Raw genomic sequence first — 13,884 nt, 5'->3', positions numbered from 1 at the left:
CCGACTATACTTTTGCAGTCATGTACGGCTATAGAGACAGCATGGCTCAATATATTTGGAGAGTACTTTCAACGAGCCAACGCGACGTCGACAACCTGCACTACGCAGGGCAAAATAGGATCCGACACAATATTAGGGCGTATTCCTTATGTCACCTCACTGTATGTAGATGTAGATGTAGACGTAGGCTAGCAACACGCTGGCAACTGATGTGGTGTCCAAAAGAAAAACTTGAATCAGGGCATTGGGCTACACGAGATTATTATTACTATTATCTATATACATAATTTTAATTTTTTCATTAAGTAGCCATGAAGACAGGGAGTGAGTTTAGATACGAGCTGGTAGAACGGTAAGAGGTTGGTAAAACCCATACGAAAGGGTGACAGAAATGATCGGGGAACTTAAAAATTGGGAATCTTGGATAGAGACTACTTACGCCTAGCGATAACTTCTGCGCAAATTCAGAGAATCTGAATTTAACGATGGATGAGCGACCAGCGTACTGACACTAAGGTGCATTTCGCGTATTGATCTTGAGAACGAGATAAGAGGACAAACCTCCCCATCTCAGAGTAGCACTTACAATCTACGTCTTCAATTATTTTCTGCACGTATTCCAATCTCTGTCTTCCTATACAGTTTTTACCCTGTACAGCTGAGTGGCTTATGGACTATTTATGTAGATGTCTACATAGTTACGACACCCAACATTTTACATGTTATGATCTTTGTCTCGTCCCCTATCCCCGTCAAACTGGATGTTTTAGTACGTGTCCCACTGACCTGTTTATTCTTTCCTGGTATGTTCATTGTAGTAGCTCTTCATTTCGCACTTAATCAGATCACATACCTCTGTACGTATTACATTCATATTCTTCTTCTTTGGGTATTTCTCAGCAGTTGACATTTCATGTGTAATGCCGTGCGCTCCATAAGTAAAGTTTCACAAACTTTATCCTCCATTGCATGTGAAAAGTTGAGACCAATCCGCCCCTGGTAGCTGAGTGGTCAGCGCGACGGAATGTCATACCTAACGGCCCGGGTTCGATTCCCAGGTGGGTTGGAGATTTTCTCCGCTCAGGGACTGGGTGTTGTGTTGTCCTTCTCATCATTCCATCCCCATCGACACGGAAGTCACCGAAATGGCGTCAACTCGAAAGACTTGTACCAGGCGAATGGTCTACCCGACGGGAGGCCCTAGCCACGCGGCATTTCCATTTCCAGTTGAGACCAGTCTCAATCTGAAGTCGAAGACTATATTTTGACATCTGCCATGGTTCAGCCGTATGCTTTATTTTTGCTTCTAAGACAGGACGACTTTTCATTTCTTCTTTTGACGATATATCATTTGTAATGTTTATAAAGTTACCACTCTCTTTCTCACTCCTATTTATAGCTTTCTTTAAACCGTTTCGGTTTAAACTATACTCTGTATTAAGTAGGCTGAGGAGTCGATTCGATAATTCTCCACAGCTTCTTCACTTATTGCCAGAAGGACTGTCAAATGCAAAAAATCAGAAAATCTGCACTGGTTCTTGCCAGCTTTAAATACACTGTTTTAATCAGAAAAAAATGTTTTATACATAATATACACTTAAATGATGAAAACAGACTTACAACTGTAAAAGTACACCTAAATTCAATCAACAAAAGTTAGTAAAATTTGTGTTACAAAAGTGTTTAAGTCACGTAAGAAGCATGATGAAATGAGGTGTGTGTGTGTGTGTGTGTGTGTGTGTGTGTGTGTGTGTGTGTAGAATATGAGAATATGTATGTATTTCGCAGACAACTCTAATTTCAATATGTAATGCGTAATTACTTCAGTATTATGTCTTCAATTATTAAAATAGAAAAAATTCAAATGGCAATCAATGGTTCTAATGGCTCTAAGCGTAAGGGACTTAACATCTGAGACTTAGAACTAGTTAAACCTAACTAACCTAAGGACATCACACACATCCATGTCCGAGGCAGGATTCGAACCTGCAACTGTCGCAGCAGCGTTGTTCCGGACTGAAGCGCCTAGAACCGCTCGGCCAGAGCGGCCGGCAAATGGCAATGAAATAAATGTGAAAAGGACTTGAGCACAAACATTTGTTACCTGTGCAATTTTATATCCATTCTGAAATTTGACACAGGCATCACTATTTGTCCTCTTCAACGAGAATAGTGAACCACGGTGATGTTTGCTCCAGATTTTAGAGTATATTTGATTTTATTTAGTGTGTAGTGTAAAGACAAATGTGATGAAGAGGTCCTTAACAGTGACCAAAAGAAACTGGGTAATATATTTCTCTCTTCTTTTCAGATGTTACATTGTTACAAAGCTCTTCTAGATCTGTCCAGACACAAAATATTGTCGATATTTTAGTTGCAGCAGTGTAGAGGGCACTCAAGTTATATACAATATTCCACTCTACAACAAGAACGAAGTAAATAGCATTAGGGACTACTGGGCAGATCCCATTATGCAGGCATTTATCCTGTTATTGTTAGACGACTGAGTCAGCATATCAAAGCGGAGACTATAGGATTTGTACTTGCTATTCAAAGAATTCCGATTGTGAATCTAGTCCACTGTCACGTAAACGTTAAATCATGCAAATTCCATGCTGTCCTTTCTCACATGTTGATGGCATATAACTGATCGCAGCGAAAATTCTACCTAGGTTTATATGGTCAAAATTGGTTTAACCTAATCGAAGGATGTGTAAATGATTCTGGGAAGTTTGAGGGAAAATCACAAATAAATGTAGTTCGAGTGCTAAGTGCATTTAACCCAATACTATTCTTCAAAAATGGCTCTAAGCACTATGGGACTTAACATCTGAGGTCATCTTTCCCCTAGACTTAGAACTACTTAAACGTAACTAACCTAAGGACATCACACACATCCATGCCCGAGGCAGGATTCGAACCTGCGACCGTTGTAGCCCCGTGGTTCCGGACTGAAGCGCCTATAGCCGCTCGGCCACAGCGGCCGGCTACTATTCTTCATTCGAGTATGTTCTTTATATTATGTTTTGCTAATCTGCAAGTGAAACGTAGCGCTGCTCATGCGCAGTTAGTCAAGGTAAAATAGGTCAATTGTTTCTGGGTCACGGGAAGAGAGATCCGGTCCCCGAGGCCGTTAACAGCGGTGACTTGGCGTGACAACTTCCCGAGCTCGGAATTGCCGAAAATTTGTGGTAGTTAAGCAATAAAGCGTTTCACAGGTCTCCCTGGGAAGTCGTTTAGCGCGCTGCCAAAGCGGCCTCCGCACACTACTCCGGTGCGATTTAGCAGTTTCCTCACGTGTCTGCTCCTCTTCTTCGCTGCTTTCCGCCCTTCTCGTTGTGTTTATGCTGGACGCCAGATGCGGGAAGCCACGGCGCTGAGGAGGCAAAACACTTACCACAAAAGAAGGCGGCGAGGACATCTGCTCCTTTCTTCCGCAACTCGCCGAATGGAGCTCAACCGGGCATACTGCGAGCGGCTTCCTTTTGAGAGGGTGCTGGAAGCTCGTAGGAGGGGGAGAGTGGGAGAACGCTGTACGAGTCAAGTATATGGTCTCCAGGAAGGTGCTGAATGGTGGGCGTAACAGTTACTAACGTGAGGCAGCTGCCGCACGCGCCGCAAAGCTCCTGCCTGGTTGGGCCAGGTTCGCTGCCGTTTGTTCAGCTGGCGGCTCTCTTCTCATACACACGTCTTTTTTTCTGGAACGTGCGTTCCCGACTGCACAAAAGCAGAACACACATTCGCGTCAGATAAGTAATGCCCTGTCACTTCCCGGGAACGGCAAGACCAGTCCACACATTTTCCGCGGAAATCTTTTTATTTTATGTCCGGACTTCCGGCTTAAACGTGCTGCAGCCAGTAAACGGAAATCAGGCATATGGGACGGAAACTTAGCAACCTGATTGACAAAACTGGAAATAATTCGGATCCCCGGTTCATTCGGACCTCTTTTAGGGTTCCATACATCAATTGGTAAAAACGGAACTCTTATACGACCACTTCGGTGTATATCTATTTGTCTGTCCGAATGTTAAAAACCTGTATTCTCCATAATGGGTAGACGAATCAAGTTGAAATTTATGTCACACACCAAAATCAACGGTGCCTTGGCAAACCAAAGAACTGAAGCTTCAAATTCAGCGCAATCTAAAAATACGTCATTTATGTCACATATTTTGATACTCGTAAACTCACTCATCAAACCCAATAGCGAACTTTTCATTGGCTCAGAATCATGAAATTTGGCAAGAAACAAAATTACACTTTACAAGAAAAGCAAAAAATCCGGAAATTGTTAATTTATTTTGTCATTTGTTATCAAACTGTCTGTCTGCCCGTTTGTCTGTTAAAGACTCCTTTTTCTCAGGAGCGAGTGGAAGAAAGTTGAAATTTATATCACATACTAGGATAAATTGTCCCTTGGAGATGTTTAAAGTTTAAGCTTCTGAGTCAATGCAACCAAAAGATACGGTCATTTATGTTATATATTATGATACTCCCAAACTCACCCATAAAGAACTATAGGGTCTGATAATCCATGCTGCTGCAAACGTCGTCGAACTGTTCGTGCAGATTGCTGTTGTCTTGCAAACGTCCACATCTGTTGACTCAGGGATCGAGACGTGGCTGCACGATCCGTTACAGCCATACGGATAAGATGCCTGTCATCTCGACTGCTAGTGATAGGAGGCCGTTGGGATCCAGCACGGCGTTCCGTATTACCCTCCTGAACCCATCGATTCGATATTCTGCTAAGAGTCATTGGATCACGAACAACGCGAGCAGCAATGTCGCGATACGATAAACCGCAATCGCGATAGGCTACAATCCGACTTTTATCAAAGTCGGAAACATGATGGTACGCATTTTTCTCTTTACGCGAGGCATCGCAACAGCGTTTCACCAGGCAACGCAGGTCAACTGCTGTTTGTGTATGAGAAATCGGTTGGAAAGTTTCCTCATGTCAGCACGTTGTAGGTCTTGCCACCGGGCCGGCCGTTGTGGCCCCAGCGGTTCTGGGCGCTTCAGTCCGGAACCGTGCTGCTGCTACGGTCGCAGGTTCGAACCCTGCCTCGGGCATGGATGTGTGTGATGTCCTTAGGTTAGTTAGGTTTAAGTAGTTTCTACGTCTAGGGGACTTATGACCTCCGATGTTAAGTCCCATAGTGCTTAGACCCATTTGAACCATTTTTTGTTGCCACCGGCGCCAACCTTGTGTGAATGCTCTGAAATGTTAATCATTTGCATATTACAGCTTCTTCTTCCTGTCGGTTAAATTTCGCGTCTGTAGCACGCCATCTTCGTGATGTAGCAGTTGTAATGTCAAGTAATGTAAATATGTATGACGATGCTGCTCTGATTTTGTGTTTATTTTGTGACGATGACACTGTGGCTTTATTATATTGTGAGATTTTATGAAACAGGTATGGCTCTTCATATTTCAGTTTTCATATCTGTGAAAGTAATCATTTTTCGTTGTGGCACATTTTATTGTCCCAAGACGTAATCTAGTCACTAGTACTATTTCATTTCCCTTGCTTCACAGCAGATTTGAAGGTCGTCATTACTGACCGAAACCGTTAGTCTAAAGACCAAACATTTCGTGGTCATTGGCGTAAAACAAAACAAAAAAAAGGACTCATTCTACATTTCCTGGATCACTGTTTTAATGGTTCAAATGGCTCTGAGCACTATGCGACTTAACTTCTGAGGTCATGAGTCGCCTAGAACTTAGAACTAATTAAACCTAACTAACCTAAGGACATCACACACATCCATGCCCGAGGCAGGATTCGAACCTGCGACCGCAGCGGTCACGCGGTTCCAGACTGAAGCGCCTTTAACCGCACGGCCACACCGGCCGGCACTGTTTTAATCCACGACTATGTAGCAACTTGTGAAAATGCTTCTTTTTTTCCTAAATGCAATTTACTTTTTGGACTTGCTTCGTTGAATCAAAGTGGTGATTAATTTTCTGTTTCAAGCACAGAAAATGAACCGCGGTACCAACTTTACACTCGGCAGAATTTGCAGTCGACGCGACCATTCTGTACTCACTCTCCTGTTCTGCAGTTGAGGTCTGATAAATTGTGCCTTGTCCCGCAGATAACAGAGGAAACTGGAGTGTCGCCAACTGTGACAAATAGATGTCCCTTCCAGACACGTTATACGTGTGCCTTTCCTTTCCAGACACACTCTGCAGTCTGTACAAGTTGTACGGCGCAGTCCCCGACTGAACGTCGTCCCGGTGCGTGACGGCCGCCCATCCAGGAACAGCGGTCGCGTTAAGTTTCCGTGATGGGCCACAGGTTATCGCGGCTTAATGCGCGCCCGCCGTTAACCCCAGGCGAGTGGGTGAGCGCCGGCCGGCCGGCTGTTCCGAACAGCGCGCCATGCGGCGCAGCGCAGCGCCACGCCCACAGCCGACTGCCCACGGCCCGTCCCACAGAATGGCGCGCCCCGCAATTTCCGGTGGCCGGCGCGCTTTCAGCTCTCCGTAACGGAACTTACCTCGTGTTCAGCGGGTTCCTGCCGCGGCTGCTACCCACTTCCTTTCGTCACTTCCAGGTCGGTCGTACTGAGTCGGAAACCTGAAAAAAGCAACAGAGAATGTTGTTTTGTTATCTATTCTGAAATAAAACACTTTGCAGAATGAGACTTTCACTCTGCAGCGGAGTGTGCGCTGATATGAAACTTCCTGGCAGATTAAAACTGTGTGCCGCACCGAGACTCGAAGTCGGGACCTTTGCCTTTCGCGGGCAAGTGCTCTACCAACTGAGCTACCCAAGCACGACTCACGCCCCGTCCTCACAGTTTTACTTCTGCCAGTACCTCGCCTCCTACCTTCCCAACTTTACAGAAGCTCTCTTGGGAAAGGCTAACGTCCCGAGATCGAGTCTCGGTCTTCAGTCAAAGGTTACAAAACTTAGGTGGACGATACGAGGTGTATGCGAAAAGCAATGAGACAGACAACACGGCGAGCGATCTGACAACGCTGTGTTGTTCTACTTGTGTAGACCAGTGTGTTCATCCCTTCCTGCTGCTCAGTCCGACTTTCAGCTCCAAATGTTCAAATGATTGTGAAACCTTATGGGACTTAACTGCTAAGGTCATCAGTCACTAAGCTTACACACTACTTAACGTAAATTATCCTATGGACAAACACACACACCCATGCCCGAGGGAGGACTCGAACCTCCGCCGGGACCAGCCGCACAGTCCTTGACTGCAGCGCCTAAGACCGCTCGGCTAATCCCGCGCGGCAGACTCCAAATCATTGATCTTCAGTTTTATTTTAATATGGTGTATTTCGATGCTTCTAGGCTCATGTGTCTGATGCATATACATCAAATAGATGTGTGGTGTGTTTATCTTGGGGCCATAACCTTCTGTCACCAATTGTTCTGGAGCAACCTACACAGTCAAACCATACTACACTCTGCAGTGGTGTTCTGGGTCGCTTCGTTAGTGGCGTTGTGGGTCTCTGGTTTGACACTGCACGTCACTTACGGACAATTTTCGACAGCAAAACAAGGTGTAAGATAAACATACGGCTGTTATATTTGGTGTATATTCATCAGGTACATCTGAAGATAGAAGCCTCGAAATGATATTAACATAAAACTGAAGGTCATTTAATTGCAGTTTAGGCAAATTCATTCTTACTCTCTGCTTATCTTACTACTGCATTCGCTCAATTTCGTCGACGAACGCTAATTTAAATATACCACCGAACACTTTTGAGAACAAGATCTTTTCTTTTTTTGGATCAACCTGAAAATAAGAATATTATCGAATCAAGCTCTTTTCCGTAAGCCGAGCGGTCTAAGTCGCTGCAGTCATAGACTGTGCGGCTGGTCCCGGCTGAGGTTCGAGTCCTCCCTCGGGCATGGGTGTGTGTGTTTGTACTTAGGATAATTTAGGTTAAGTAGTGTGTAAGCTTAGGGACTGATAACCTTAGCAGTTAAGTCCCATAAGATTTCACACACATTTGAGCATTTTTTCTTTTCCGTCGATCTTCTCGATGGTTGATGCGACCCGTCACAACAATCGCAAATATACAGTATAAACCCACACTGCAGTGTCTTGTCTGCTTAAGTACTTGGAAACTCTGGAACATCACCTATTCGCTAGGAAGTCTGACGCATCACTATCTGTTAGAAGTTTCCGTATGAACTGATTTCTTTTTTACTTAGTATCAGTGTGGAACTTTGCCTAAGGTTTTATTACATATTTGCTATTAAGTCGAGCAAACGATGTGGTGCATTGAGACTGTATATTTCAGTAACGAGACGCGATCACTGGTGCCATCTATCAAAGTATCAACTGATCACTAAAGCTGGGGTAATGGCAACAGGTATACAGATGCGTAATGTGAGGGGAATCGTTGTCTAATAGCAATAAACTGCATCGATCTTCCCAGGCAAATGACTGCTGATGAAGCATACACCTCGCCTCCGATAGCGATCTGTAATCCCCCCCACCCCGTGTACGTCTGGGCAGACCTTGCCGTGTGCTGAGATTGGCAGCTGCCTTGGCCCGTACGCCAATTTCGTCCACGGGTAATTGCCCCGAAATGAGATGGCGTAATGAATTTTGATGCGCCTGTTTATATCGGTCGCATATTTTTCCTCTTAATTGGGTCATTTGGTTGAAGGAAGTACTGCGCAGCAAGTCATCGCCTGCTCCCTGGCACACGACCAATCACTATGAGGGCTGTTGTCTGCTGTCACGATTTTATTACATGTTAATCAGGTGCCTGCCCTTGAGATATTAGGCTAGCTGTCTTCACAGTACTAAAATTTCCGTGCGAGTTTGTCAAAGACAAAGTAACGACATAATCTCGGCCACTGTTCCAGATTCACCATGATGCACACTTCATAGCTATCAGCAATCACTGAGCACAGTTTGGTAAATTTACGAGAATTATTCAGATGGGTGAATGGCAGAACGTCAATTTTATAAGACCCTGAACTTGAACAACACACATGCGCCAATAAAGCACACATTTTTTTAAGCGTCTTCACATACGTTAACTTGCCGCCTAGAATTCTAATGAAGGTCGTAGAACACACAATAATAATGCAAAGGTCCTACAACAAAGAACAGTGGTATTTCATAAACGTTGGCGTTATGTATGTAAAGGGTTACAACGGTATTTAACTATATTCCAAACTGTTTATTGTCGACAAGGAAAATGGCATCTAGAAATAGAGAATTTCTAAAATGAAACGTTACATGTTAAACTAATGTAATATTTTCAACCTAAACCCGTTATGAGCAGATTGTCAATTATTCTTGGTTTCTCCTTCTTAAGGTTACTGCAGTTAATTAAAGAGAACTTTACACCAGATGCGCTTAGCTTTTATTTACAAAGCAGCTTATGTGGTCAGTCTGGCATATGATTACATACGTTTGTACATTTTTGGTTGTCATAGGTTAAAAACTTTATTTCTTTGTAAAGTTGGTGTGTAACAACCATTTTCGCTCGAAACTCTTCGATTGATCCGTGTTTGCATAAAAACAGCAACAAAAAGGTGTTACGTAGCAAAGCGAACCTACAATCGCGTGTTGTTGCTGGCGTGTAATCTGCTTACGGTGTTTATGCCTGTTTGTCACATATTGTGCAAAACACTGTCTTTTTCTTCGTTTTTCGCAGAGGCTAAGGTCGAAAGAAACTTCGTTGTACATTTACACTTGGCAGTTTCTTGCACTTTTTGGAAGCAGTTCTTCTTACGCTACATTTGCGTTATTTGAACTTCACCTCACTTTAGAAATAGACCTGTAGTTACATGTGTTTTGCATTCAGCACAGTATTTCAGTGTTTGTGTTTGTTCATTTGTTTTTCGTGTACTTGGTGATGTTGTCGTCTTTAGTCCGGAAACTAGTACCATGTTGTACCTTGGAACAGTTTTTTACATTTGCGAAAACCTTACGTTTCCAGATTAATTTTTGTAATTTAAGAAAAAGACGGCAGGGCGCCTGAAGTGAATGCTATCACTTCAAAACGGAATAAGAAAGTACATTCCACTTCTATTACAGGGCTGGCTAGAAGTAGAAGTGTTCTAATATATAATACTCCCCTCTACAATTTGCAGAAGGATACCTAATCACGCACTTTTAATTTTTTCGGAGTCTCATTTACAGGGCGCGTACATTCCATGGCAAAGGGCGCATTTCTTTCTGAGAGGCGGAAAAAATAACTAGTAGTGGAATCTTGCGGAATTGGAGATATAATTTCCCATTAAATAAGTAGGTCGCACATCGTTAGAGTTCTTCCACGTGGCGTAATAACCATATAACTGCCGTGCCGCTGATCTTTACGACCCATTAAACGGCATACGTAATTACTGAAGATCACGCGACCCATTCGTCTAGCGTTGCCTGGTGTGTGCGTAAATTTCAGCACGCCATGTGGTATCACCTCTATACACTACCTCGCGAGTCTCAACGACTTCTGTTCGAAAGATCTCTTTTCGAAACCTCCTTCGGGTAGTCTCGAAGAAAGTTGCTATTCAGCCTGTGAGTATACTGTACAGAGTATAGCACAGTACTTGCTTCCACTGCTTGTTCAATTCTACTCTTGAATGGGGTGAAGGAAAGAAGAACTGTATACCTGACTCTTATTTTATTTTTGTAGCCCTAAGCGTAATATACCATGGGAACAGTAGAACTATTGCGCCACTTACTTCAAACAGAGTCGAATTCGTTACTTTCAACGTTTCCCATTAAAGCGCCGCCAGCATCTTTTGTCACGAAAATTAAAAATATACCATACCCCCAGGTCTAGCTTCCACCCCTTCCCCTTACAAGCCATCGTATGGGCACCCGTGAATGTAACATATTGTAAGTATAATAGTTTTTATTGCGATGTAGCCTCATAATGCCAAAAGAGACGAATTTGCTAATTTCTAAATAATGAAATAAAGTGTTTATCTGAAAATAAAATAACAGCCTACGAAGATGAATAACTTCCTTTAAGGAAATATTTGTTTACAGTTGACAGTACGATAATGTGGCAACCGCCTCACGTAAACCTCTTAATTATTAAGCAAATTAATTAATAAGCACATTTATATTAAATGACCATTTACTAACGGTAATAAAAGTCAGGTCTCTTGTTAATTGTAGCATTTATGGCTAATTGGCCCGGTACAAACTGTAATATTGTGTAACATAATTGAAACACTGTTGTAAAGGTAGGCAATTTTAGTGATTGGGGAGTAATCACAAAGGGAGTCCCACAGGGCTCAATTTTGGGTCCACTCAAATTTCTTGTACATGTGAATGACCTGTCACTTAACATTCAACCAGCAGAATTCGTACTTTTTGCAAACGACACTACTTTTCTAATACATCCTCTACACAGAAACCAACAGAACTGTTTGTTAGTGACGTTTTTCAAGGAATTATTACATAGGGTGAAACGCGCCAAATTTTTGGGTGTATATGTTAATGAAAACTGTTATTGGCAGAAGCATATTACTGAGCTTCCTGAACAATGAAGTTCAGCTACTTTCGCTGTTCGTATAGTTCCTAGCCTTAGAAACAAATGAATTCTACTCCTGATATCTTTAGCATATTTCCGCTCAATAATGTCTTATGGAATAATTTTCTGGGGCAATTCATCATTTACAATGGAAGTATTGATTGCACAAAAGCAAGCACTAAGAATAATGAGTGATTTTTCACCTGCAGTAGTCATGTAGGTATCTCTTCATGGAATCGGGCATTTGAACTACATCGTCACAATACATATATTCGCTAATCATATTCATCAGAAATAATGCATCAGAAGTTAGGACGAACAGTGATATTCATACCTACAACACTAACGGAAGAAATGAACTTTATTGCCCGTTATTAAAGCTGTCAGTGGCTCAGAAAGAAGTTCATAAAATGTCTGACAGGTAACAAAACAAATTTGAAATCCATCCTAAAATCAGGTCTCCTCGACAACTCCTTCTATTCCTTGGACGAATTTCCTTTTAAAAACTGGTAGCCCGTGCAAAAAGCCTTAGTTCTGAAATTTAGTGGCATGCATCGGGCTAAAAAATAATGTGTTCATTAACGTTGACAGTAAACATGAATACTTATCTTGTAAACTGACTCGTTCCATATCATTTCGATAAAAGAATCGCTCAAATGATCCGTAGAACATTTAACTAACATGCCCTAAATCGCTCAGTTAAGTAGCATATTGTGATCACGAGCTAAGGCGTGACTACTCACATAGAGTTAGCGTCTCCAAGCCTCAATGGCTGATCGTAGAATGGACTTTAAATGGTGGCGTTGCTTTTCGTAGCCTCTGACAGCCCAGAAGTATACACAGAGACTCCACTGCCGCTTGACAAAGAGTTGGGAGGCGTCTACCGCCGAGAGCTGTCGTCAGTGAGAAGTCACTAGAATTCTGCAGTATGAACCGTAGCGTGTACACTGCTCACAGTATCTATCAATGAAGACGTGTTAGTAAACATTAACTGCTTTACTATTAACAACTTAGGTGATGGTCGTAGCCGAGAATGGCCGTGTGTCGTCGCGTGAGTAGAAGTCCGTTTAATGCTCAGGGTAGTTAATTTTAATACTTCCTGATTCAACATTATGCCCATTTCGGTAAGTTCGCAGTATGCATTCCTACTACAGAGTAAAAAGAGGCAATTATTTATGCCCAGAGACAACATTGTGCAGTCATTTGGATGAGTGTAGTAGGTGGTAAGGGTGATAGTAGAGTGAAAAGTATTGCGGCAAGCAGTACATTCGTGGAATACCCCCATGGCGTCCATTACAGAAAAATTCGTACCCATTACTGGAAAGTAGTCTTGCATATTCCTACAACAGTTTCACAGAGTCAAATCATAAACGGAACTACGGCCGTGTGTTATCTCCTGCTAGAGGGGCTCAACTTCATAAGACGCAACGTGGACAACTAGAAATCTGGCGGTGTGTGCCAACGTTGTACATGTCCAGCAGCAGCTTTCACGTGAACCGTCAAGCTGTTAAAACCAACCACACTCTCACGTCTGCATTTAGCCAGAGGTGTTGCGAGTTCTCCCGCAGCAGTTAGAAGAAGAGGTAATACACGCACGCACGAGCGCACACACACACACACACACACACACACACACACACACACACAATGGATAAGACTCTATGTATTGTCTTCTGAACATTATCTGAATTTTTTGTACAGGGGGCGTCCAATAAGTAACGCTACTTGGGTTTTCTCAAAGTAGGTTGGTTTTTTATTCAGGATTCCAATACATCATTTTATTCACTATTCTTTTGGCTACAAAACCTTATATTTTTCAACATAATCTCCTTACGCCACCTTACTGGGAGGATCTGTATGCTCACACTGTACCACTCTGCTGGTCGACGGCGGAGCGAACGTCTTTCTGCATCAATAACCTCCCTGTCATTCACGTACTGCTTCACGCGGCATGTATCCTGCACTGGACCAAACTAGAAGTCGAAAGGTGCGAGATTCGGACTGAGGAAGAACAGTTCAATGAAGTTCTCTGAGCTCCTCTGGGGTGTGCAGACTCGTGTGAGGCGTTGCGTTGTCATGGAGAAGGAGAAGTTCGTTTGCATTTCTGGCAACGTACACCATCAAGTCGTTTCTTCAATGTCCTGAGGGTAGCACAAACACATCAGAGTTGCTCGTTACACCATGAGGGAGGACTTGCAAACAGAATAACCCCTTCAGAGTCCAGTGAGGTGTCTGACTGTGATCCGAATGAGAGTGTCTGCACGTTCCAACACGGCTGGAGTCACAGCTGTGCGTGGCCAGCCGGCATGCGGAAGATCTTACAGGTTTGCGCTACTTGTTTGCGATGGTGACACACGCCTCACCAACTACTCGCCGTGCTCTTGTTCAATGCCAGG

The 13,884-nt window shown here is 43.2% G+C and overlaps 1 protein-coding gene across 2 annotated transcripts in view; it reads right to left on the bottom strand.

Annotated features, from left to right (window-relative positions):
• Positions 1-13,884, bottom strand: part of LOC126416381 (uncharacterized) — a 404,335-nt gene that overhangs the window by 223,303 nt on the left and 167,148 nt on the right. For both annotated transcript variants that reach the window (XM_050084065.1, XM_050084074.1), the window contains exon 2: positions 6,511-6,590. The gene's annotated coding sequence lies outside the window, so the exon portion shown is untranslated. The remainder of the gene's footprint in view (positions 1-6,510; positions 6,591-13,884) is intronic.

This window comes from Schistocerca serialis, chromosome 1, assembly GCF_023864345.2.
Source record: "Schistocerca serialis cubense isolate TAMUIC-IGC-003099 chromosome 1, iqSchSeri2.2, whole genome shotgun sequence".
Taxonomy (NCBI): Eukaryota; Metazoa; Arthropoda; class Insecta; order Orthoptera; family Acrididae; genus Schistocerca; species Schistocerca serialis.
Note: the sequence above shows the minus strand (reverse complement) of the source record. Positions and strands in the feature narration are given on the sequence as shown.